This window comes from Lissotriton helveticus, chromosome 2_1 (assembly GCF_964261635.1).
Source record: "Lissotriton helveticus chromosome 2_1, aLisHel1.1, whole genome shotgun sequence".
Taxonomy (NCBI): domain Eukaryota; kingdom Metazoa; phylum Chordata; class Amphibia; order Caudata; family Salamandridae; genus Lissotriton; species Lissotriton helveticus.
In genome coordinates this window covers 80,954,225-80,981,416 of record NC_136059.1, presented here as the reverse complement: position 1 = coordinate 80,981,416, position 27,192 = coordinate 80,954,225, and the positions used below count along the sequence as shown (strand labels likewise).

The following is a 27,192-nucleotide window of genomic DNA, read 5'->3' as shown; positions in this document are numbered from 1 at the left end:
CATACATTTCCTGAACTTTAGTTTAGTAGATTCAGGTTTGGGCCCCATGGTAATGACACGTTTGGTGTCATCTGCATACGAGATGACCCCAAAGCCACACAATCTGATCACTGTGGCTAGGGGGTAGCTCATAAATGTTCAAGACGGTGGGGCTCAAAGGAGCGCCCTGTGGCATCCCCTTGTCTAATGCCAGAGTTCTAGAATTAAACGAGTCCAGCTGTACTGAATGAGTTCGATCAGCCAGGAAATTTCCAGTCGGCCTAATGCTTTGCCCCAATACCAATCTCTCCCAATCTTTGGACTAGGTTTGCACGGAGACGGTATCGAATGCGGCGGACAGGTCTAGTAGAATCCGGTTAACTTAACAATGCTGAACTTCCATTGGTTAAAAGGGGGACTACTGGGCCTCCCTGACTAATTGCTACATTATGATGATTGGCAACTGCAGCGAGCAGTGTATTGGTTCGATTATAGCAGCAACTGGGAAACAAATCTCCTGGCTGGGACACTCCTTTCAAATGCCCTGTCTGAAGCATTCACAAAGGGAATAATGCACCAGAAGACTTTCCATTTCCGGTCAGACAGGTGGGTTTGGTCTTGGAAAGTGTAGTCACGTCAATACTTAACAGGCCTTTGTTTGCTTCAAATATCCCATTAAAGACTAAAAAGTCGTTCTCAGATATAAAGACATGTCAATGCCAAGATGTAGGGAAGTAGATTGTGAGACAATGGCGCGTACCACCAAGGAGAGCTGAACACTTTCCTGGAAGCACAACTAGAAACTAATATAATGACAGGAATACTCAATTTTGACGGTGGGCGATCATAAATCTCTAATCCGCACCAATACAAGGTAGGGGAGATGGCACAGAACAGGTGCAAGTTAAATGGTCATGTGAGTGTACGGAAGCCTCGACTGATTCTGACTGGAAGAAAGCTTGTGGACAAGTCAAACAAATATCACCTAACACTGAATCCAATTTCATTATCTACATAAAGCATATATCACCCCAAAGAAATGTGTGCTGAAAGGAGGGAAGGCTTATGTTCAGCAATAGTTTCTTCTTAAACAAGACGCCACAACCACACTTTTGGGAAATATATATCCTACTTACTCATCGTACAAAGTTAAACATCAAGAACTTGTGGAACATGTTTTTTACAAAGCTAAGCCCTGAAGAAGTCCCAAGAGGGACGAATAGCGTAGGCTATTAAATGTGTTTTCTAATTTTAAGGAACTTCCACTGAATAGAAGAATAAAGACTAAAAATAACTTATTTTTCCAGCAAAGACGCCTAACAACGTGTTTCTTTTTGGAGATACCACTTTATCCTCACGTACTATGGACACTAATATCCATTTACAACGTTTTTATTTGTTTAGTTGAGTGCAGAGCCTTTTTGTTTAAACTCTGCTTATCAAGTGCAGTAGGAAATATTATTAGGACTAGATCTCAGAAAGAGAAAGCATACCTTGAAAATAAGTCTGGAGTCTTTGGTCACGATCCAAGTTTAAAGAAGATTAGAGAGAATCCCAGAGCCCCTAAATATAAATGGTGGAAAAGGGACTTATTAGAGTGGGCCGTGGTGGATGAATAATATATGAAGACTAAGAGAAAAGATTAAAAATGTACTAAATATCTAGCTAGTTAGGCTGGAATGTTAGCAAAATGAAACAACCCCTCTCCCAAACAGTAGGCCACCTCGAGAAATAAACATATAATACTAATTATTTTGGACTGGAGTAGTACAGAAATGAAGCAGGAGAATAAGAAGTGAAATAAAGAAAGTGGAAACTGAGATGTAATTGCACTCTTGTAGGTCACTAGTGAAAATCAATTAAAAAACGTATTAAAAAATGCTAACCTTGTACGCCGATTTTCTGCAGGTCGATTTGTCGACCGGCAGAAAAAGAACACAATATAGTGGCGGTGTTTTGTAGACACCGACATTTATATTATGATGGCAGCGGAAAAAGGCCTTTCCATGGCGGCGGTGCCGCCATGGAAAGGCATGCAGTCTTTTCAATTGGGGGCCCATTGCGGACCCCCATGGTGTTGGGTGGGTGGGGGGTACCTATGACACCCCCCTCCATTTGCATGAACCAGCTGGCAGGCACTGCGCATTGCCTGCCACATTGTGCATGCAAATGCACAACATACATATTGTGCATTGAGGCGGGTGCTGCTGACAGCACCGCCCGCCACAATGCATAATATGCTGGATGTGACCGTCAGGGTGGTAGACGCATCCTAATCTGCATGGAGGGACCGCCGTACCCCTGGAGGCGGTCCCGATTACCGTTACGGTGGCGGGAGGATCGTAATTAGCCCCTAAGTGTGTGTTTGCATGGTTAATGCTATCATTCACCTAAAGCCGGGAGACATGGAGAGCAATCAGGCGACTAGCTGGGGCAAGACCCTTGAGGAAAGTGTTACTACAGGGCGCATGTGGGCAAGTATTGCCACTGCCCCATTACACTTACTTGGCACAATTTAGCCATTTGTTAATTTGACTTATAATACAGGGAGGTACCAGTCTGTAACCCTGATGAAAGCCCCAAACCTTTTTGGGCCTTGAGAGTAGGGCTGAGAACAAGTTGGTTTGAAATAGGGTCCTGGACCATAATAGTCCACATTACTCGCAAGATATTGTTTTTACTGTCCCCACCGTCTCCACTAATAGAGATACCTGGGAGTAGGTGAGGGATGTTTAACCTCTAGTTAAGCCCCCTGATCACCCTTCTAATAAGTGCTCCATTAAATATGGTCAAGCCCACCCTGACCTTTAGGAGTCAGGGTGAACCAGATGATGAAGCATGACACTATTAGAGTGTGAGGGTTATATATAAAAAAGGATTTGTTCCTTCTAGCACTAGTCACGCAGAGCTAGCGTACCCACCTAGGGTGACCTACCCCTCTACCCTTGTCCCTCTGTATTGGCAAGGACCACCCCTATAAATCCTTGGTGCGATAATTGTTGTTTAAACCGATTTATTAGGGAGGACGTATCTCTCCGTAGCCCCTTCAATCACAAAGGGTCCTTTCAACCCTCTGGATCCAGCAAGGTCCTCCTTGTATGGATCTTAAATTTATCACGTAATGCTATCAGACACCTGTTATTGTGTGCTAAGGATGGCCTAGAAGGCGGCCGGTGTTATAGAAAACTTTAATAGATTTAATGGCGTGGAGGAGTTTCAGTTAAAAAAACAAGGACCGGTCAACACAGTGGCAAAAGTGGTGAGCACAAGGGAAAGGGGAATCGGCGAAGGAGCTTGGCTGAGTATGCATAGAAAGGAGCTTCTAAAGACCCCTGGCCTCTCCGGAGTTCCACTCACCTCATTCAACTCCCAGTTCCTGAGTTTGGAGGGAGCAAAGTCCAAAGCTGCAAAGCATCCCAGCTAAATGCTGCATGCCTCACAGGACGCCTTCTTCTCTCCCTGTGTGGGTACAGGACATGGTTCCAATGGGTCTACATTTAAAGTTAATCTGCAAGTTCACAGGTACGTAGGCTTTTTTAGGTTGCAGTCTCAATCGAATAATAGGGATTCAGCTCAAGCTCATGCCCACTTGCAGCTGCAATTATAAAAGTCCTTTGCTGGTGTCCCAGCTCCTCCAGCTTTGACTCTGGTAATTTAATATGCTCACCATTCACTGTAGCAAGGTTTGATGCCCACCGAGGTCCAAGGAAAGGAAGTGTGCATCCTCCATACCTGGCTCCTACACAGGGCACAAAAATTCCACTCGACCGCTCGCATAGTCGAGCTAAATTTAACAAGGTCGAGCTGTTTTTAGGTCCTACTCGCCCTTTCTGGCGAGTAGGAAAACAAACCAACTTTTGTCCTCTGTCTGTGAAAGTGGAACAAATGTGACAAGATAACAAGCTTTAAAGGCATTTTTATTGCTCACAAAGTTAATGAGCAATAAAGATGCCTTTAAATCTTGTTATTTTGTCACATTTGCTCCGCTTTCAGAGACGGAGGTCAAGTAGGTTGCAGTTAGGTCGAGGACATTTTTTACGGTACTAGTCCTGCAGGACTAGTATCATTTCTTGGATTTTTCGAGCCCTGCTACAGAAGGGGGTACAGCAGGCTACGGTGAACAGGGATGCAGGATAGGTGGCAGGCTGCATCAGGCTTGGAGCAATGAGCTGGTGGTGGTGCTCCAGACCAAGCCCTGGTGACATTTCAGAAACCATGGGTGACCGCCAAGGGAGCCATTGAGATGGAAAAGAATGTAGTCCAGCAGCCTGGATTGATGACAATGAAAGGGTCAGGCTGTCAGGATAGAGACAACAGTTTCCATCAGGAAAGGAGCGAGGCAGAATAGGGCACTCCAAGGAGATAAGAAACTCAGAAGCTTCTGTGTCAAAAGGAGATTGGAGCTACATGGACAAAAGCAAGAAGTTATCCAGCATCTTCAAAAAAATGGTATTCTTATAAAAGAAAACAAACAATAGACATGTGGAATTTGGGTCCAAATTATGTTTAATGTTAAAATAGTCAGCAAGTTTTGAATGGAAGCAAGGTAATTGCCAAATCAACAGACCAGAGCTTGCCCCTTAATCAGCTGCAGCATGTAATACTAAAATCCATATATTTTGGTACTATACAAATTTTTCTCAATGCAAGTGAATGGAAGTGGGAAAACCTTTGACAGACCAAGACCTTAACCGCATGCGTGCGGGCGGAATTCCGCCCGTACGCTGGGTTTTTAAAAATCGCATGTTACGTGACGAGCTGGGCTCGTCATGAGCGTGCGAGGAGGCTACACCATGACGAGCCCAGCTCGTCATGAGCGTCGAAGGGGTTAAGACTATTGAACAAGTGCTGGGCTCTTCTCATGGGAAGAATGCGAGAATACTTTGGGATACTGATACAAGTTTCTTCTTCAAGCAAAAGCTGACTCTACTACTTTTTGCAATCCTCGCTTCACTGTGCCACCTTCAAAACAAGGCTATGCTTAATAAGACAGGGTAAAATAGTGCACAACGTAGGATAAAATAAACCGAAACTCTTTTTAAATGAATGCAGGCACAATAACACTAAGGCTTAAGTGAGCATCAACCAGAACCAAAAGCAAAATTGCAAATGATTAAGGAAATATATCAGCCTGTGTTAAGGCACATATGTGGATTTGCATTCTCATAGAATATAAGCAATTACTTAGACATATGTATATCAATTTACGATATCAGTAAAACCAAAAAAAAGAAGCAGGGGTAAAGGGGCATGTATGTGTTGCTTTAAAGCTGTGGTTGTAATTCTCAAGAAGAGCACCAGGACAATTGGAAGCATTTGAATATACCAGCCTGACAAGTAACTGATACTTTCCCTACCCTTCCAGCCATCGTCTGTGTAGCAGAATAGTTTGCAGTGACTTCTCTGTATTTTTATGTACAAGAATGGCATCTCATGGTTGCTTTTGTTAATGCACAGACATTTACTAACATTCCCTAAATCCCATATTGACCATTTTAGTGTCATGATTCTTTTTAATGTCTCCTTTATACAAAATTGGTTTGGGAATTTTATTGTGATATTGCTTAACTTTAATATTGTTTTGGTGTTGTATAAAAACCCAACGTTCAAAGTCAGGGAAGTGGCCAAAGTGGACAAGATGGCAGGTGTTCTTTGCTGAGCTCCCGGCCACCGGAGCCGATCAAGCCTCAAAATCCTGTGGCTGGCTTAACTGGAGGGATCCGCCACAGTGCTAAAGCATGTGGGAGCATCGGAGTCCCCGTAGGCCGAATTTGGAGTCCGGGTGGCCCGCATTGTGGAAGATCAAGCCGTCTCTGTTTGTTAATACTCAGGTATAAATTTTAATACTCCGGTATTATTATAGTACCTATCCATTAAAATTCCTGGGTATTAATAATAAAATCTAAAAAGAAGTTTGAAAAAACAGCGAAAATTACAGATATTATTAAAGCATTTTTTTTAAAAATACACACTAATGTCAGAGGCAAAAAGATATTATACATACAATCAATAGGAAGCACATAAAACAACAGTCCTTCAACTATTTTCATTACAGCCACAAAGCCAGCATCTACTCAAAATGGCTGCCATTCTGAGAAGAAACGTCTAAACGAACATTTTTACACAAGACAAAATAAATATACATTCAGTCATGGTATGAATCACACAAAAAAACTGTTTCCAAAACATATTTTCTTTTAGATTCTCGTTTACCACCGAAAAACGTATAAAAAGAAGCCGTCCACCACTGTTCCCAGTGGTAAACTGACTTCCATAGTGACCACACACAGCAGCAGTAGCAGGAGAATTTTGCTGACTTTCCAGTTTAACACTGCCATATACAGACCGAAATGTACGTTTATAAGTAAACCGCATCCAAATAATTACACCTAATTCTCAAGTACTTATAATATATTTGTAACTTGTTTACAGCATTTACTGAATTTGAAAAGCAGCCCCACATCTACAGTAGTTAGTCATAAAATTATCTTTCCTTTGAAAGTGAATAATAGAACTAAATATTTTTGAAAGTAAAAAAACCCAATGAACAAGTTACTTACCTTCGGAAACGCTTTTTCTGGTAGATACAATATCTGCCTGTGGATTCCTCACCTTGTGAATATCCCCCTGCGTCAGCAACATTCGTAAATTCTTTTTGTAGCTTTGCGCCGACGTGGACCCGACGTCATAGAGGCACGGCATCGCTCGCGACTCCGCTGACGTCACCGACGCCTACAATAGGCCCACGCAGGCGTGATGACATCAGTTCTGCCCTTTTTCCGTGCCTTCGAGGCACACGGACGGACCAATGACAGTAGACATATACACAGTATACGCAGTACAAAAATCAAGGTAACACATACAGTGTGAAGCAAATGCAATAAAACATTTGACAATAAAATAAATACATAATAGAAACACTGGCATAGAAGAGTGGACAACGGGGAGGCGGGTGGGTCAGTGAGGAATCCACAGGCAGATATTGTATCTACCAGAAAAAGCGTTACCAAAGGTAAGTGACTTGTTCTTCTGATAGATACATCTGCCGTGTGGATTCCTCACCTTGTGAATAGAGTCCCACAGCAGTCCCCACTCCCGGAGGAGGGTGTCCACTCTTCTAGACCAGGAAATCCTGGAGGACGGAGCGTGCAAAGTGACCGTCCCTCCTCACCTCGGAATCCAAGCAGTAACGCTTTGCGAAAGTGTGGAGGGAAGACCAAGTTGCCGCGCTACAAATATCCTCTACAGGAACACCTCTAGCCAATGCAGAGGTTGACGACTTAGCTCTTGCAGAATGAGCCCTTATACCCTCTGGAGGTTCCTTACCGGCCAAAGAGTAGCAGATCTTTATACAGAGGATGATGCATCTTGATAAAGTTCTTTTATGGACCGCTCTTCCTTTCTTGCAGCCAGCAAAGCCAATGAAGAGCTGGTCATCCAACCGACAGTCTTTAGTCCTGTCCAAGTAAAAAGACACCGCCCTCTTGGGGTCCAGACGGTGCAACCTCTCCTCCTCCTTGGAAGGGTGTGGGGAGGATAAAAGGTAGGGAGGGTAACAGATTGACCAAGGTGGAAAGGAGTCACCACCTTAGGCAGAAAAGCAGCCCTGGTCCTAAGAACCATTCGATCAGCATGAATGGACAAGAAAGGGGGCTTAGAACTAAGAGCTTGAAGCTCACTTACCCTCCTTGCCGAGGTTATTGCAACGAGGAAAACTGTCTTAAGACTCAAAAGCCTCATAGGACATTTGTGAAGAGGCTCAAAAGGAGTGCCCATCAGAAAGGTCAAAACAAGATTTAAGTCCCACTGAGGCACAATGAAAGGAGTAGGAGGGAACTTATTTGTGAGGCCCTTCAAAAACCTTAAAACCACAGGAGATTTAAAAAGAGATGGCTGGTCAGGCAAACAAAGAAATGCCGACAGCGCTGAAAGATAGCCCTTCACTGTGGCAACAGCAAGCCCCTGTTGCGCCAGAGAAAGAGCAAACTGAAGAACTTCAGACAAATGGGCTCTCAAAGGATCAATAGATTTTTCCCCAAACCACGTAACAAATTTTGACCATCTATAAGAATAGATAGACTTAGTGGAGTCACGCGTGGCTGACAAAATGACATCCACAACGTCAGGCGGGAGGGAAAAGAAACTCAGGTTGCCCCGTTCAATCTCCACGCATGAAGGTGTAAGGTCTGGAGGTGGGGGTGTAGAACCTGCCCCTCCATCTGGGAGAGGAGATCTGCCCTGTGAGGGAGACGGAGCGGCGGGTGAGAGGAGAGGTGGAGAAGGTCTGAGTACCACACCCTTCTTGGCCAATCCGGGGCGATCAATATAACTTGGGCCCGGTCTTGGCGAATTTTCCTCAGACCCCGAGGAATCAAAGGTATGGGAGGAAACGCGTAAAGGAGTTGAGAGTTCCAACTCAACTGAAACGGGTCCCCCAAGGCTCCTTGCATCGGATACTGGAGACTGCAGAATGACAGGCAGTGAGCATTCTCGCGAGTGGCGAACAGGTCCACCCGAGGAGTCCCCCACATCTGAAAGATGTCGTGAACAACCTCCGGGTGAAGCCTCCACTCGTGGTCGGCAGAGAACTGCCGACTGAGACTGTCTGCACGAACGTTCTGAACTCCGGCCAGATGATTTGCCATCAGACAAATCTGATGGTCCTGAACCCAGGACCAGAGACGCAGAGCCTCTCTGCAGAGACACTGCGACCCCACTCCTCCCTGTTTGTTGATGTACCACATCGCAGTCGTGTTGTCCGTCAGGACTTGAACCGACTGACCGCGAAGGGAAGGGAGGAAGGCCTTGAGCGCCAGACGTATCGCCCGCAACTCTAGAAGGTTGATGTGAAGCAACCTTTCCTCTGGAGACCAAAGACCTTTGACCTCCAGATCCCCCAGATGAGCACCCCACCCCACTCCTGCTCTGGAACCACCTCTATCGCACCTTTTCGAAACAGTGCCAGGACTTCTTACTGCAAGAGAAGCAGGTGGTCCTCCGAACAATAAACCTGGCAAGGAGGGTAATTTGGGGGAAATTCCCGAAAGGGAAGAGCATACCCATTCTCTACAAGATTGAGAACCCAAAGATCCGATGTTATCAATTCCCAATCTTGTAGAAAATGGGTAAGCCGGCCCCCCACTGGGCCCACATGATCCGGAATGGCGGATCTAGGGCTGCTTTGCTGCGGTGGTTGGGGGCTGGGATGGGGAAGAAGAGGAAGAGGAGGAAGCGTTACGGCCCGAGCTCTGGCCCTTTGCTTGCCTCTATAAGATCTATATAATGTGTTTTGCTGCTGCTGTGGCTGCTGCTGGGTTGACTTATAGGTTCGAAAAGAAGATCTGCCAAACCCTCTTGAACGTCTTCCAAAAGTGCCCCTGGATTGGAGACCAAACGACTTTGCTGTCGCTCTGCTGTCTTTAAAGCGTTCCAAAGCAGTGTCTGCTTTTTTTCCAAATAATCCAGAATCATCAAATGGAAGATCCATTAATGCCGCCTGGACATCTGTGGAAAATTCACTAGACTTCAGCCACGCAGCTCTTCTTGTGGCTATGGAAGAGCCCATGACCCTCGCCACAGAATCTGCTGTATCCAATCCACTCTGAATAACATGCCTTGCTGCAGCTTGAGTATCAGAGATTACCTCCTGGAAGTCTTTTCTATCATTCTCAGGTATCTTGGGTACCAACTGTTTCACAGTGTCCATAAGAGCGTGGATATAACGCCCCATCAAACAGGTTGCGTTTGTGGACTTCAAAGCCATACTGGCAGAGGAGAAAACTTTCTTAGCAGTCTGATCCTGTTTTCTCGACTCCTTTTCTGCTGGGACCTGTGGAAATGCACCTGTAGATCTTTTGGAACAGGCCGCTTGCACCGCCAAACTCCCCGGTAGAGGATGAGAGGTTAAAAATTCCGGGTCTTCAAAAGCCGCTCTATACCTCCTAGCTACAGCCCTAGATACAGCAGGAGCTGATACAGGATTTTTTCAAATCTCCAAAATTGGATCCTTTAAGGCATCATTAAAAGGTAACAACGGTTCAGTTACTGATGAGGGAGAGTGAAGAACCTCTGTGATCAGATTAGATTTAAATTCTGAAGTTGGTAGAGCAATATTCAATAAATTTGCAGCCTTTTTTATCACTACATGATAAGGTGTCCCGTCCCTTGAAGGCTCATCAGAAACTGAAACAAGGTCCCATTCAGGTGACAGTTCTAGGCCTCTAGCTCAGACAGGTCCTCAAAAGGATCTTCAGACTCTTGAAGTTCACCTTCCTCTAGATACTCCTCTCGATATCTTTCCTCCTCCATCAACCTCTGGGCTTCACGCCTTGATCTTTGCTTCACATTCGAAGCCGTTGGATCCGCCATTGACTCCAATGGAGCCGGAGCCGGCGTCGAACTCGACGTCGGACGAGGAAGAGATCCACAACGTCGCTCAGGGTTCGGCATCAAAGTTGACGGAACTGGCGTCGATGGAATCGGAGTCATCGATCTCGGCGTCGATGGCTTCGGAGTCGAAGGCCTCGCCGGAGTCGGATAATGCCAATGCGGCACTGGAGCCGGCATAAAGGGCGCAGGTGCATAGGATTGAGGAACACCCAGACCATATGCCAACGGACCCATAGGACCAGTAGGAGCCCCAGAGGGGTATATAGCCCTTGAATAAATCCCGAACATCGCATTCAGGAAATGCGTGGGATCCTGACCTAGAGCCGGGAAGGCAGTGTATGAACCCCCAGGCTGATCTTGAGGGCGTGGAGTCGAAACGACGTCGACCTCCTCTTCGGGCTGGTGCACCGGAGTCGTACGACCTTCGGGCATCTGAGCCTCTCCCTCTCGAACTACCTCCTCCTCACCTTCATCCTCCCGACCTAAAGGATGGGATGGGTCCGGATATGGAACAGCTTTCTGCTTCGGCGAACCCGCATGCGACGCCTCAACTTCGGCATCCTGTTCTTCCGAAGCCGACGATACTATCACCTTCTCGACCAGTTTCACCTGCGACTTCGGCCTGGAACCCGATTCCTTCCTTGATCGATGTCGGGATTCATGGGTTCTCTTTTTATGCTTCCTCTTGGAGGAACTTGAAGCATGGGCCGAAGACGAATCCGATCTCGACCTTGATCGAGACCTTGACTTCGAGCGTCGAGTTTGCAATCTTGATTTCTTCTTTTCTTTTCCTTCTTTAAACTTGGCAACAAGAAGTTTTGCCTCCCTTTCCCTTAGGGCTTTTGGTGTCATCTTCCTGCAGGATTGGCATTCTTCGACATCGTGATCGGAGCTCAGACACCACAAGCAGCATTCATGTGGGTCTGTGATGGACATTATTTTGTTACATTCTCCGCAGGCTTTAAATCCGGACTTTTTCGAGGTCATGTCGAAAGAGAGAAGACAAAGAGACCAGAAAGAATAGCAAGTAACAAAGTTACAGCAAAGGCTACAGACGATCCCAGAAAACCGTTAGCGTCGACGACGCGGAAAAAAGGGAACTGATGTCATCACGCCGGCGTGGGCCTATTGTAGGCGTCGGTGACGTCAGCGGAGTCGCGAGCGATGCCGTGCCTCTATGACGTCCGGGTCCACGTCGGCGCGAAGCTACAAAAAGAATTTCCGAATGTTGCTGACGCAGGGGGATATTCACAAGGTGAGGAATCCACACGGCAGATGTATCTATCAGAAAAAAAAATATTAAAAATTTCCTTTTGATATTAACAGAGATTTTACATACAACAACACCAAATAACTACCAAGAACAAAGAAACCTTTACTGAAGCAAATGAAAGTAAACAGTAAAAAATAACCTGAAAAAAAAACCTTTATTAATGTCAGAAACAGTTTATTAGCAGGCACTGATAAGTGATATGTTTTAAACTCGGGGAAAGTGTTGGGTGGTGGTGAGGGCAAATTTACTGTTCCAACTCGGACAGGTGCATGCCTCAGGGAAAATTCTGGATTGTAGTGGTGGCAAAGTTACTATTCCTACTCTGACTGGTGCTTGCCTCAGGGAAAGTGCTGAAGGGTGGAGGGGGCAAATTTACTATTCCTACTCCAACAGGTGCATGCCTCAGGGAAAGTGTTGGATGGTGGTGGGGGCAAAATTAATATTCCTACTCCGACAGGTGCATGCCTCAGGGAAAGTGTTGGATGGTGGTGGGGAAAAATTGATTATTCTTAAATTAAAAAATTAAACTGTATATTTCACATTTTCATTTCAGTTCTTTGTCAAGCATGCAGTCAACCAGATTATTTTCTTTACAATTCTCAACAGATAAAACCAACATGAGTAGAGGGACACATCCACAGCCACAATAATAGAAACAAGCCCTTCACCTTTGAAGAAGCCAAATTATACAATGGTAAAAATGATCCAAAACCACAATTATTATTTTTTACCCACAGGTTTTAAGAAAAGTAGCATTTTCTTTTTAATTGCATTTAAAACAAGCATTGGCATAGCCAATAGGTCTCGCCTTTGGGACCTTATAAGTGTTTAGTTATCCAGCACAATATCCTTGGTGCAACAACATCAACTGTTGCATAACTAAACAATTATAAGGTCCCAAAGGCAAGACCTATTGGCTATGTCAATGCTTGTTTAAGTGGTAGTTGTTTAGTCATACAACCCTTTCTACAGCATATGTTTTACGCTGGAGCAGTTGTCAGATCTTAGGGCGTCCTTCTCAATTGGGGCATCTTGAGGCCAGTGTGCAGTTGTGGTAGATTACCAAGAAGGTGCGTGTAAGCTGCAGTGCTGTGTCCTGAGAAGCACACTGCACCTTTGCCTCCTAGATTCTTATGCGAGAGCTGGAGCTACGAGGAGCTACAAAGAGAATCAAAAGTTTTATCTTGCACCACATATAGTTTTCAGGACTTTCTTTGTGGACTTGGAGAGAACTGCAAAGAGCTGCCCTTCAAGGAATTAGTTATTGCATGAGGTACTGAGACAGACCAGTTCTGATTGCTAAGGACTAATTTGTGAAAAGCAGCGAGTCTTCTGAGACCCCCAATGCTGCCCGGAGCAGGGTTCACCTCCAATTCACTTTGGGTTCGCTATCAAAATATTGAGGCAAGGGCTGGAAACTGGAAGACAAGAAAAAGGTTTATTTCCAATGAGGAGACCACGTCAACTGCAGACACCGGGATGTCTGAGGGAGGTGTTCTGCTGGTATCTCCTTTGGCTCTTCCTTTTATACAGGTTTTACACAATGCATTTGTTTCAACAACATGGTTACACAAGCTTGGAGTCCCAGCCCCGGACAGGTTGACACACAAGCCCAACAGTAATTCTCTTCCCACCCAGGTCAAACAGACAATCTTGTCTTGCAACTGGACCTTGCTTCAGGGTCTAAAACATGTGAGACCGGTCAGATCTAAGAGTCCGTTCTGTTGATAAAAACAGGTCCCATTGTTGGTAAAAACAAGTCTTGCTTTTTGCAGTGCAATAAATCATGTTGCAAGGGTCTTTTTAGTGTCTGGAACCTGTTTGTGTAACTAGGTGCGGTGAGGGGTAGAGTGTCCAAAGGTTTGCAAACAGAGATGAAAGGAAAAACGAGTGTGCAGCAGCAAGGGCACAGAGGTCTGTCGTGACAAAAGGGTTTATAGCCCACAGCACACATATCAGGTTTGGTCAGAGGGATGCTAGTAAGGGCAGGGTGAAACAAAGGTGACCAACAGAGTACATAATGTCTGTGATGGATGAAAATGACTGCAGCTTATATGCACATAGAAATTTCCACCAGATAAGATGGCGCATGCAATGTTCACAAATGTCATTTTGCTTTTAACAGTGGCCCCTTTGAACATAACTTAGCCAGCTTGTCAGTCTATTTCGATCTCCATAATGTCCTGTATCTCTTGATCAGACATTACTCTCATTTTTATTAGCGGAGTGTCCATAGTTTTAGGGTACACGGTAGTTATGCAAAGAGAACACAAAGGTGGTATACAGTGTATACCCAAACAACAACCACATATTGAAAATACTGGGAACAAGAGAATCATTGATATTTTCTGAACCCACTCCTTCAAGATGCCCCAAAGCCAACTTCCAATTGTCCAAGTCTCTGATCCTTGATGAATTTCTGAAGACAGTCTATGGAGATGTTCGATTGCTTCATAGACAGAAGGTGAATATCAGGAATGTATACACAGCAGTTGGCACCGATGATGCGGCATGCTCCTCCACGGTCCGCTAGTACCACGTCCAGGACCATGCGATTTTGCAGGGCAACCAGACGGACTGCTTGGAGCTCAGCAGTATTGTTGGTGAGGATGCCAGCAGTGACGTTCAGGGCGGTCTCTACCGCTTGAGACAGATGTCTGATGGCTCGACTGTGTGCCATCGGACCCCATAGCGGGACGAGCCCTTTTGCTGTCTCGAGGAACTGTGATGCGTCTGCTTGATCAGTGTCTTTAGAATGCTTTTCTTGATGATGCTCTGCAGGGGCTGTGTAGGTTAGTGGCAAAACAAAGGCGATGTAGCACGTGTCCCCCCCACCCCCAGTTTCTTGGGAGCAGGTGTAGGCTTTGGTTCCACAAACAAAGTACATATTGGGTGATGCAACAAGCGCTGGAGGGTTGGCAGTGTTCAAAGTCCTTACAATGCTACAAGTGCTGTGACCCACATTCTTAGTCCCACGGCCTTCAATGCATACAAGGCCAGAGACGTTCACCACAGATAGGGCCACAGTCAGTGTTGCAGCAGTTCTTTTCTTCAGGTAGGAAAATGTGGCTCTGAAAGGATTATTGAACACTTGTATTTCCCCTCGTTCTTTGGAGGGGACATTCATCTGGAATGTCACATTAGAGGTGTGAGGGCAGAAGGGGGCAGTTGTTCTTCCTGTTTTGTTTAGCCAGAACTCGTTGTAGAACTGGGCGATTGTCCCGTCGGAAGTGGCATTGTCTTTGTAACTTTTTTGTAGGAGCTTCATCCAGGCAAGGCAAGAGCCGTGAATAGAAAATGGTGAAGGGAGGAAGGGGATGGAATGTTCAGTGGCATGTGGTAACAGCCCACAGACCCAACAGTTGGTAGTATTGGTGGCAAGATTGTGCTGGTGCAGCATCTGCACGAAATAATTATTCCAGAATTCTTTGCGTTGTTCTCAGAGATGTGGCAGTAGTGATACCAGGTAGGGTTCTTTCTTGGTGGTTGGTTGCATGGTGGGTGACAATGTTCTGTATGCAGGTGCATTCTCTTCAATGATCCAGAATGCGACCATTAGCAGGAGACAGGTGAGAAATGCGGCTACAAGTGCAATTGTCTTTGTGCTGTGCCGGTTGGCAGTCTCGGTGTCTTTGTGGTGGCTTTGCACATGCTCAGTTTCTTCCATCATCTTCGAGGAGCTCAACAACTGTGAGGACCACAGACTTTGTCTGGTGTTTTCCTGGTAGCGTTGGTTGACTGTGCTACTGATCTGAGACCTTGACTCAGTTAGTGGCCTGGTCGTTGGAGCACCCTCCTTTCGTCGATCTTAGGTTGTACCCTTTCATGGATGGCACTATGGGGTCGGGAAATTCTGATAGTTCGAGGGTGTCTTCTTGTGGGTAGCAACTCAGAGCTGGTCGGTCCTTCGCGAGTATTTCCTCTTGCACCTCCACCTCGTCACAGGTTGCCAGTGTTGGAGGGACTCGCTTGCAGTGATGAGCGTGCGGCCAGTTTCGTTTTCCTTTCACTCGGAGGGCAGTTCGGGTGGTGATCAGGACTTGCCAGGGGCCCATCCACCTAGGCTCCAGACACTTCGTTCTTTGGAAGTTGCGAATTAAGACATAGTCGCCAGGTTTTATTTCATGTCCCGGGTCCCTGGATACGTCAGGCAAGGCTTGCTGCACCTGTTGGTGGATAATTGTTAGCTCGTTCGTCAATTTATGCAAAAAATCCAACATTAACATGCTCAGGACATTGTTAATGGAGGTGGGTCTTGGCGCCGCCCAAATGCTCATAGGCCTGCCGAGGACCACTTCATACGGGGTCAGTCTGTGTTTGGTTGGGGTGGAGCGCATCAATAGCAACGAAAATGGGAGGGCATCGGGCCCGGTCGTGTCAACTATTTTGGCTCGTTTTAGTTTCAATGTTGCATTGTGTCTCTCTACCAGGCCCGCTGATTGGGGGTGGAAGACGGCATGGAACTTTTGTTTTACCCTAACCCTCTCAGTATGTTCTGTATCACATCGGCTACGAAGTGAGGGCCGTTGTCGCTCCATAAAATTCTGCAAAGACCGTATCGGGGGAAGAATTCTTTCAGCAATAATTTTGCAGTGGCTAAGGCGGTATTGTCGCAGGTGGGGTATGCCTCCACCCATTTTCTAAAAGCGCACACAACCACCAGGACATATTTTAGACCATGGCATCTCTCTAGTTGGATGTAATCCATTTGAAGGATTTCAAAGGCGTGGTCAGGGACTCCAAACCCTCCCCGTGGTACTACTGTCCCCTTCCCTGGGTTGTGTTGTAGGCAGACTATACATTGTTGTTACAGGCATTTTGCAGATTCTGTTATCTTGACATTATGCCACACTCTGGTGATTAGTTTAATCATGGGGGTGGAGCCTATGTGTGCTGGTAAATGTGCCATGGTCAATATGGGTATTGGCATTGGGTAACAGCCATTTATTTCCGTCTTTAGTCCTCCAGCAATCTTCCTCGTCTTTTACTCCCACCCTTTCCCACTCGGTCAATTCGTCTTGTGTGCCTGTAGTCTGTATGTCCCTTACAGTGGTGCTAGCGTCTGTCCATTGTTCAGCTTGTGACCTGGTCACATACATTTGTGTCGTAGTTCTATCTCCTGCCGTGGCTCGGGCAGTAACGTCTGCTAGTGCATTTCCCTGTCCAATGAGATCAGTCACTTTCCTGTGTGCTTGGCATTTTATCACTGCTAACTTCTTGGGGAGGAGGCCTGCTTGCGTCAAGGCGGAGACTAAATCTCCATGCAGGATGGGTGAACCGTGTGAAGCCAGGACCCCTCTTTCTTTCCATAAGATCCCAAAATGGTGAACCACCCCGAAGGCATATTGGCTGTCGGTATATATGTTAACTGTCGTGCCAGTTGCTAAAATACATGCTCGTATGAGGGCAATCAGTTCTGCAGCCTAGGCTGAACGTTGGGGAATACGGGCTGTTTCCAGAACGGTTCAGGCTGTGGCGAATGCGTATGCAGCTGAGGTGGTGCCGTCGGGGAGTTTGATGCACAAACCATCCACCCATAGTTCTCCTTCTGGTTGTAGAAAGGCGGTGTCTCTGAGATCTATTCTACTCTTTGTTCATCGGTTAGTGTCACACAGTCGTGTAGTGGAGTCACGCTAGGATCATTTTCGGGTAGGAGTAACAGTGTGGCTGGATTGAGGGTGGTGCATCGCTTTAGGGTAGTGTGCGATGCTAGCAGGGTCAACTCAATTCCTGTCAGTCAGGCGCTAGTCAAGTGTTGGGTTTTGGTCTGGTTTAGTAGTGTGTCGACTGCATGAGGTACTAAAACAGTGACTGAATTGGAGAGCACTATTCCTTTGCTCTGGAGTATTGATACTGCTGCAGCTGCCACAACGCGCAAGCACGCTGGCAGTGCTCTGGCTACTGCATCGAGGGTGGCAGAGAAATATGCACAAGGGCGTTGTTTGTGACCAATTGATTGTGTTAGGACAGACAATACACATCCCTCCCTCTAGTGCGCATAGAGAAAGAATGGTTTGGAGTAATCTGGGGTTCCTAGGACAGGCGCTGAACAAAGGGCATTGCGTAGTTCTTTAAAGGCCGACTGGCATTCAGGGGTCCAGGGGAGAGGATGTCTTTAGCTAGGAGGGAGAGAAGGGGTTTGACAAGGGTTTGACAATGAGGCTAAAGTTCAGTAACCACTGTCGGCAAAACGAGGTGAAACCTATCAAAAAGCGGACTTGCTTCTTATTTTTGGAGACAGAGGTCTCTAGAATTGTCTGGATCCTGTCAGGCGTGAGTTCCCTCCCTTCTTTTGATAAAAGGTGACCCAAATAGGTCACTTGTGATTTACAGAACTTGAATTTCTTTCGGGACACCTTATGACCATTCTCAGCAAGAAAATGGAGTAGCTTGATGGTGGATGTGACGGCTATTGGTATGGTGTCTGCTGCTAGAAGGATGTTGTCTACATATTGTATTAGTGCCACTCCATCTGGCAATTGTATGGCATCCAACTGTCTTTTAAGCGCCTGGCTATAGATGCTTGGGCTCTCAGTGTACCCCTGGGGTGCTCTGCAAAATCTGTACAAAAAAGAGTTTAGGGTGAAACCAAATAGATAGAGGCTGTCCTTGTGTATAGGTATGGAAAAGAACGCATTCTTGAGGTCAATCACAGTGAAGGTGGTGGCAGTGGAGGGAATTAAAGTCAAAATTGTTGTGATGTCGGAAACTACTGGCTATTGTGGCACTACGATTTTGTTTATCTCCCGCAGGTCAATGATGAAGCAGTAGGCTTTTCCGTTTCCCTCTCCCTGTCTCTTTACAATCGGTAGTATGGGACCATTATAAACATTGCTCACTACTTCCTTTACCACCCCTGCCTCTACCAAAGAGTGTATGATCTCCGTCAGTGCCTTCTCACCCTCTGGCGATATTTTGTACTGCGGTACTTTCGGTAGGGTTGCGTCCTGTCGTATTGTTACGATTACTGGGTCAATCATCATTCGTCCTACGTCTGAATCAGCCCTAGCCCAGAAGTGTGATGGCAAAGTGTCCAGTAGTGATGCGCCAGTCTCAGAGATGGGAAACATGTGCTAAGAAGGGTTCTCTCTATGGTGCTGCGGGTGGTCATACAGGATGACACGCACTCCATCCGGTGAGCATCTGATAGTTGCATGGAAATGTTTCAAAAGGTCGAGATCCATAATGGCGTCGGGGGTGTTAGAAGAGAGGAGGAATGTTGTTTCGACGATATTTTTGTCAAGGTTAAAAGGGATTGGTAGGGACAAAGGTTTGGTGGAGGGCGTACCGTCAAATCCTATTGAGGTCACGTGAGCCTGACAAGGGTGCCCTTGGAATCAGTCGTTTGGACAGTGCACTACGTGTTGCTCCTGTGTCTACCAAAAATGGCGACTTTGTGCCCAGGACCTCAGCGGTAACATAAGGGCCTTGCTGATCAACATAGAGCTCGACTGGATCCCTCCCTTGCCCCTGGCTGTCCTATGCAAAGTCATATGCATTGTCATAATCTGTCTGTTGGTACTGATTCTGTTTGGGATGGTCAAATGCGTTCACTCTTCCTGGCCTTTCCTCGCTTGCTTCACTCACGTACCCTCTCCCACGTCCTCTTCCTCTCTGTTCACTTGCTATTTCCCTCGCCCCTCTGCCCCTACCAGCTCCTAACAAAGCCGGGCATTGTGATTTCCAGTGTCCATATTCTTTGCAAAATGCACATTGATCCTGTCCTAGATCTTGGCTTCCTACATATGATGTCGATGAATTGTTTCTAGGTGGCTGTACTCTAGGGGTATTCTGCTGGTATCCTCCCTTATATTGCTCCCTTCCTGTATTCGCCCCCTGGAGTTGTGCTATCATAACCCTTTCCTTTAAGTGCTTTCTTTTTGTAGCCCTGTCATTTTTGTTTTTCTGATGCTCCTAGTACTGGGCCATTTGGAGGATGGCCGCCGATTTAGATGCTGCCCAACTACTCTTGCTGGCTTGTAATTTCTGGCATACCTCTGGCAGTAGTCCTTTGACGTAGTTCTGCACAGATAAGTGGTGTCCGGTTGCGGTGGACATGTCTTGTCCACTGGAATCGGAGAACACTGTTTCAAATCTGGAGAAATACTCTGAGACATCCTCTTGTGGTTTCTGGTGGCACGCGGTTACTATAGACCAGTCTATCTTTTTCTCTGGGATCAGCGTTTTCACTTTCTGCAATATTTTGTCAGGGAGGTCCAATATTGCTTTAACCGGTTTTTGACCAGGGTTCTGCTGTCTATCTAGTGCACAGCTTTCCAAACTTTTCATGTTGGTGACACACCTTTTTGTGAAAAAAAATTCCGGGACACGGTAACGCGAGCGATCGCAGCGAGCTAGTCCAAACCACCCACAACCCCACACTCAACCCACACACACAACCTCTCACACACACAACCCCACACACACACAACCCACCCCCACAACCCCACACACCTCCCCACACACACACCCTCACACACACACAAATCCCCACACACACACCCCCACACACACACACCCACACACACCCACACACAATCCCACACACATCCACCCCCAGATAATGTACGTATGTTTGAATGGATCTGAAGAAAACCCACATGGTTGGTAACAGAGCATGAACAGGAGATTTGCACATTTGTGATATTACATTTTATATATTTACAATCACGTTACATTCCACACATATTTACAATTTTATGCACAGTGAGGTCAACTAATTTGCCCAGAATCATGATTTTATTTTTTAAATTAAAATTAGCACAACTGCCGCCGCACTTTATCTTCGGCAGCTGCGTGCTTTTGGTGCCTGTTGACATTCTTACCGAAACAGACTCCCTTAGAGCCAGCCTTTTACTGGTAAGCATGGCACCTAATTTACAAAAGATATTTACAAAATTTTAAGCTATTGTCATTATAAATTACAATAACTTTTATTTAAGTATTAATTATTTAAAAAAATTAAAAGCCATTGTTATTTGTAATATCAATACATCCAAGTCACGTAAATACAACACAAATTGCAATAGAAATGCTATAGGTGTCACATTTGCAAAAGTTAAAAACTATTGCCATACACAATGCCAATAAATCAAACTTTAATGCTGCGAGACCTATTGCATTGTAAATGCTTGTTTAGGTTTAGAACCCTTGCACATGCACAGACTCTTACCCGTCTTCGTCCAAGAGACAAGGAGTTAATACACATTTTTTATCATCTGTATAAAATATGAAAGAAAATGGAAAGATCTGCTGATCAGCTGTGCCGAAAGCCTTTGATGTTTGCGCTTGAAATTCTCTCCTCCCCCTTCCCTTGCTACCTCTGAGCGGAACCTTCCCTCATGTCCTCACGGCTCCGGGACGTGGGCAGTGCTCTCCGGACACCCTGGCTCTCTCCTGGGTTTGCGCTGGTGCCAGAGTGCTACTAGCCTGCATGGAAATCTGCAGATTTCACGGCAGGCCGGTGGCTCCCAGAAGCAAATAGGGCTGGGACAGTTGCGTGACAGGTGAAGCCCAACGTGTGACTGACTCCGTCTCATCTCTCATTGCCCGCCAGAGGTTCTGAAAGCTTGCTAAAACCGCCAGAGTTTTTCCATAGCTCGCCTCTGTCCTGTCGTCTCCCAACACTGCTGGGTGTTCCCTCTCTGTGCTGACAAACATCAGTCCCACACTTTTGTTTGCTACACCTCCCCGATACTTAATAGTCACCTTTGCCTCATATAATGTAATGTTTGCTTTTGTAACATGCCCACTTGTAATTTTCTCCTCATGTAACGCTACTGTTCCTATTGTGAAGCCTCTGACACCTTCGGGACAGTTGCGTGACAGGTGAAGCCCAACGTGTGACTGACTCCGTCTCATCTCTCATTGCCCGCCAGAGGTTCTGAAAGCTTGCTAAAACCGCCAGAGTTTTTCCATAGCTCGCCTCTGTCCTGTCGTCTCCCAACACTGCTGGGTGTTCCCTCTCTGTGCTGACAAACATCAGTCCCACACTTTCGTTTGCTACACCTCCCCGATACTTAATGGTCACCTTTGCCTCATATAATGTAACGTTTGCTTTTGTAACATGCCCACTTGTAATTTTCTCCTCATGTAACGCTACTGTTCCTATTGTGAAGCCTCTGACACCTTCGGGTAAAGTCCGCGCTATATAAAAACGCATACAACAAAAAATAAATAAATAAAATAAACGCAGAACTCCCCGCCTCGCTCCACTTTCGATGCTATCTTCACCTCTCGGGAACATTCCTCTTGCCACCCCAACCCCGCCGCTCCACTCCTGACAGCCAAGGCGCTAGCATTGGCGCTGCTGTTTACTGGTATTATTATGCTGCCGCAGTCTCCACCGAAGCTACATTTCCAAATAATTGGGACTTTTCACACCGCTTCAGACTTCTTGGCGCTCAGAAAAGGAGCACTTCTTTCTATCTCAAATCTACATTTTTCGTACTGTTGAGAACAGTTACCAGTTGCTTACTACCTTCACCCTCCCACACCTTCACACATCTTTTGTAAGTAAACAAACAACGACTTCACTTACAATTCTCCATGGGCTGCGTTTCTGCACAGAACGCCGCAGGGAGATGCATCTTTAAAAGACCATTTAACGTGGTAATAAGGCTTTGTTGTTATTCATGTTAGAGCCCCTGCAGCACCACTCTGCCTGTTGCTGGAAGGCCCGCGGGGGTGATCTAAACAGCATGTTGATTGCGCGACACACCTAAGCATGGGGCGCGACACAGTAACGTGTCGCGCCACACAGTTTGGAAAGCTGTGATCTAGTGTGTTGAGTTGTTCCCAGGTATGACCAAGCAGTTCGGTATGGTCTACTTTCCTAATCTGTTTCCACATACCTGCTGGCAGACATAACCAGAAGAACAAGTCTATGTCGGCAAGTGTCATTATTGTTGATCCCAAAGCGGTACCTAGCTCGGTGTAAAAGGCGGTGGGGTTCTTTCGTAAATCCGGTAAAGATTTACGGAACGTCAAGATGTCCGGTCTGTCCCATGGCTGATACACCCAATTGTAGACCACCCTTCCTCTAGCGTCTTGATGGTTCATATCGTCATGAATTCCTTGTACTCTAGGAGGAACCCAATAAGAGGGAGCTTCTTTTATCGGCATCATGCTATCTGGCTTTTCTACCGGGGGTCCTGCTATTTTTGATGTCCTGTCCTTATCTATCCGTCCTTGTTCTATGAGGTGACGGAATACTTCCAGTGTGGATGAAAAGAGTTCTGTCACATCGTTGTCGCCTTCATCTCTGGTGTCTACCTTCCTATAGAGAGCCACTAGTCGCTCGGGCCCTACATCCTAGTACTTCTCTTCATACGCAGTAAGAGTGTGGTAACAGAGACATACAATAAAGTATCGTTTGCGGTTTTCGACATAGGAGTTGCATATGTCAGTTACATATTCTTCTGTCTCCTTCCTATGCATGAGGGATTTAACTATTTTATCAATGCCTGCTCGCTCATTTTTACTTAATCTCAGGACCCTGGGTACTCCTTTTTCCTTTGATCCTACTTCTACCACTGTATCCTTTGATGAGGCATTTGGTGTGAGTGACTCGGTGGGATCGGAGGCCGTGGAGACCGAGACGATCGTGCCATCTCCGGCTATATTTTGGGGGTCCTGGCATTGTACTATTGGATGAGTAGGGGCGTAAGGGGATGGCATGTATATGATTGGGGGACCTAATAATAAATCATCATCTATCCTTTGTTTCGCCGGCAACTCAGGGTAAAGAGTCGAGGGCGTTCTAACAGGGTATTAACCTGATATTTTTGATTCCTGTTCCTTTTTATCGGTTTCCTTTTTTTTTAGCTCTTCTTCTAACCTTTTACAGGCTTGGTAAGCTGATTTTGGCGTTTCATTATCTTGTCTTGCTTCGTCTCCTTTCTTTCTTTGAGCTGCCTCTTTTCGCCATAAACCAAAACTGTTAAGCATGGCTCGTGTAGTTTTCTTTTTGTGGAGAGCTAATTCTAACGTTTCTATTTTAGCGGGATCGAAAGATCCTGTCAGTGGTCACTGATTTACCCGGTCCTTCCTAGTGTATTTATGCCATTGTTTGCTATAAGCTACGGTGGCTAATACATATTTTACGTACATGTCCTTGTTAGGGGTGCCTTCCAGCGACTGATCTTTAACAAACGGTCCAGTCTAAAACAATTGCAAAACATTCTAGAGAAAACCGGTCAAAATGAATATCTCAATCAATCAATTTAGATAAAAAGTCTACACTACCTGTCCTTCGCTGTCTGCAATGAGAGAGAGTATTCCTATTCTCTGTTGTTTGCAAGCAGGGAATGTCTCAAATAACTCAATATCAAAAAGGAATACTAGTATTTCGATCAAACTATTCAATCAATCAATCAATTTAAGTTGTTTTTTCACGACCTTACCCGGACCGTATGGACAGTTCTTCGTCTTCCCCTTCCAGCGCCTGGTTGTCCTCTCACTTCAATAATCAATGCGGCGTTCCTCTAAGGGCCCAGTCAGGAGCGCAGGTCGCTCGAGAGAGGTCTGTTCGGAATCGGTGAAGTTCAGTCGATCGGCAGGTAGAGAAGGGTCTTCTCAGGCAGGTATACCCCAATCGTTTAGACGTTCACTCCCTCGTTAGGACCTCTCTACCGGACCCACGCGTCGCTGATGGGTCCTCACGTCTGAGCGCCAATTTGTGAAAAGCAGCAAGTCTTCTAAGGTTTTACACAATGCATTTGTTTCATCAACATGGTTACACAAGCTTGGAGTCCCTGCCCCGGGCAGGTTGCCACACAAGCCCAACAATAATTCTGTTCCCAACCAGGTCAAACAGACAATCTTATCTTGCAGCTGGAACTTGCTTCAGGGTCTAAAACATGTGAGACTGGTCAGATCTAAGAGTCCGTTCTGTTGAAAAAAACAGGTCCCTTTGTTGTTAAAAACAAGTCTTGCTGTTTGCAGTGCAATAAATCATGTTGCAAGGGTCTTTTTAGTGTCTGGAACCTGTTTGTGTAACTAGGTGCGGTGAGGGGTAGAGTGTCCAAAGGTTAGCCTGCAAACAGCGATTAAAGGAAAAATGAGTTTGTAGCAGCAAGTGGCGCAGAGGTTTGCAGTGACAATAGGGTTTATAGCCCCCAGCACCCAGCAAACTCAGGTTTGGTCAGAGGGATGATAGTAAGGGCAGGGTGAAACAAAGGTGACCAACAGAGTACAAAATTGCTGTGATGGATTAAAATGACTGCAGCTTATATGCACATAGAAATTTCCACCAGACAAGATGGCGCAGTCAATGTTCACGAATGTCATTTTGCTTTTAACAAGTGCGTGCTCATTTTGCCAGTACATAAGAACAATAGTTACTTACCTGTAATCTGTGGTTCTCCAGTATTGGTGTCTTTCATAGATTCACATGCCTGAATCAGTCCCCATCTACGGAGTTGGAGTCCCACGGTACATAAAAAAGCAATAATTATGCACATAATAACCAAAAAACCTTGGTAACATAAAACCAGGAAGTAAAGTAGCCCAAAGCTACCAGGAAAAAAGTTCCACATTTATGACTATCATAGTCATTATACATAGTCCAAACTGCAGCTAATCAGGTGACAGCACCCACCGGAATGTTCTCCTCAGAGGCTCAGGCTCTCAGATTTTCTCACACAAGAGTGTAACCAAGAGAATAGCATAAACCAGCCTCTGAGGGGAGGTGGGCCGGTTGGATGTCAATCTACGAAAGACACCAATACTGGAGAACCACAGATCACAGGTAAGTAACTATTGTTCTTCTCCAGTATTGGGGTGTCTTTCATAGATTCATATGCCTGAATCAGAGTAGATAGCAGGACTCAAATAATGCTTGAAAGACGCTATTTGTAACATAAACATGTATATAGAAAGCATATGCAGTCACATACTAAGAATGCTATAATTATGCATAAATGCATATAAGTCTGCAACCACATGGGAATGCTATTATATACCAGGTGTGATAGTAAGCGCCTGAGAAGCAGTACAGAGGAGGAGGGAAAGAACAAAAGTTACTTACCTGTAAACTGTGGTTCTCCAGTATTGGTGTCTGTCATAGATTCACATGCTTGAATATCCCCCGTCGTCGAAGTCGGAGTCCCACGGTACATAAAATAGCAGTAAAATATGCATGTATACATGAAAAATATTATAAATAAAAATATATACATACATATAATATAATAAATGTAAATTTCAAAAGTACCACAGAACATAATAGGCCCATTGAAGAGCCTAAGAGAGAACTCACTTTAGTAACATATTAGTGTCATTATGTGTTGGTTCATATTCCAGCCAATCAGGTAGTAGCCTCCTCTAGAACCTTCTCCTCAGAAGCCCAAGTCCTCAGATTTTCGAAGCACAAAGTAAGTAAAAGTGCCTGAGGAGAAGAGAGCCTCTGAGGGGAGGATGGGAGGGTCGCATGTGAATCTATGAAAGACACCAATACTGGAGAACCACAGTTTACAGGTAAGTAACTTTTGTTCTTCTCCAGTATTAGGGGTGTCTTTCATAGATTCACATGCTTGAATAAGAGTAGAAAGCAGTAAATCATCACATAAGTCATAAAGGTGACATACCAAAGCAAGTAAGGTAAACATATCAGTCAATATGCAATAAATACCAAAATATTATTCGAAAGAGAAAACCTTTATGACTGGAGGCGGGTAGCAACAGAGGCTCACCTTTAATTGAAAAGATTCCGCAGCACCGCTTGACCTACTGCAGCATCCGCTGCGTCTGTTGATTGCAGGCAGTAGTGTTTCGTAAAAGTATGGCTGCTCGACCAAGTAGCAGCTCTGCAGATCTGCCTCAGGGGTACCACCGCAAAAAGGGCAGCAGAAGTAGACACCGCTCTAGCTGAGTGAGCATGAACTGGAGCAGGAAGGGGCTTCCCAGCCCGTTGGTGGCAAAAGGATATGGTAGAGGATATCCACCTGGTTATGGTCTGTTTGGTAACAGGTTGTCCTTTGCAAATTGGACCATATGACACAAACAATTGATCTGACTTTCTGACAGTTGCAGTTCGCTGAATGTAAAATTTGAGACAACGTATCACATCCAATGAGTGTAAAGACCGCTCAGCTGGAGTTTGCGGAGCAGGAAAGAAAGTCTTCAGGATTATAGGTTTGTTGAGATGAAAGTCACTGGGAACCTTCGGGATGAATTTAGGATTAGTTCGCAATGTCACAGCCTCATTGGAGAATTGTAGAAAAGGAGGCTGTATGGTAAATGCCTGAATGTCACTGACACGCCTCGAGGATGTCAAGGCGAGTAAGAGAGCAACTTTCCATGTGAGAAATTTTAGACTTGCAGAGTGGATAGGTTCAAATGGAGGTAGAAGCAGTTGAGACAAGACCAAATTTAAGAGGCAAGCAGGTGGAGGGCGACGGATAGGTGGAAACATTCTAAAAAGGCCCTTGAAAAATTGTTTTATGATTCTCGAGGAACATAGAGATGTAGAACCATCATGACGGAAGCGGGAAATCGCCGCCAGAAACACCTTCAGGGTTGAATGTGAAAGCCCTGATCTCGCCAGGGAT

General features: G+C 45.6%; 2 long non-coding RNA genes across 2 annotated transcripts in view; both read right to left on the bottom strand.

The window, feature by feature from the left end:
• LOC144817733 (uncharacterized) overlaps window positions 1–1,543 on the bottom strand; it is a 111,597-nt gene extending 110,054 nt beyond the window's left edge. The window contains exon 1 of the long non-coding RNA XR_013606967.1: window positions 1,473–1,543. This is a non-coding gene — a long non-coding RNA (uncharacterized LOC144817733). The remainder of the gene's footprint in view (window positions 1–1,472) is intronic.
• The window catches only part of LOC144817732 (uncharacterized), a 1,017,752-nt gene that overhangs the window by 903,349 nt on the left and 87,211 nt on the right, over window positions 1–27,192 (bottom strand). The window lies entirely within an intron of this gene.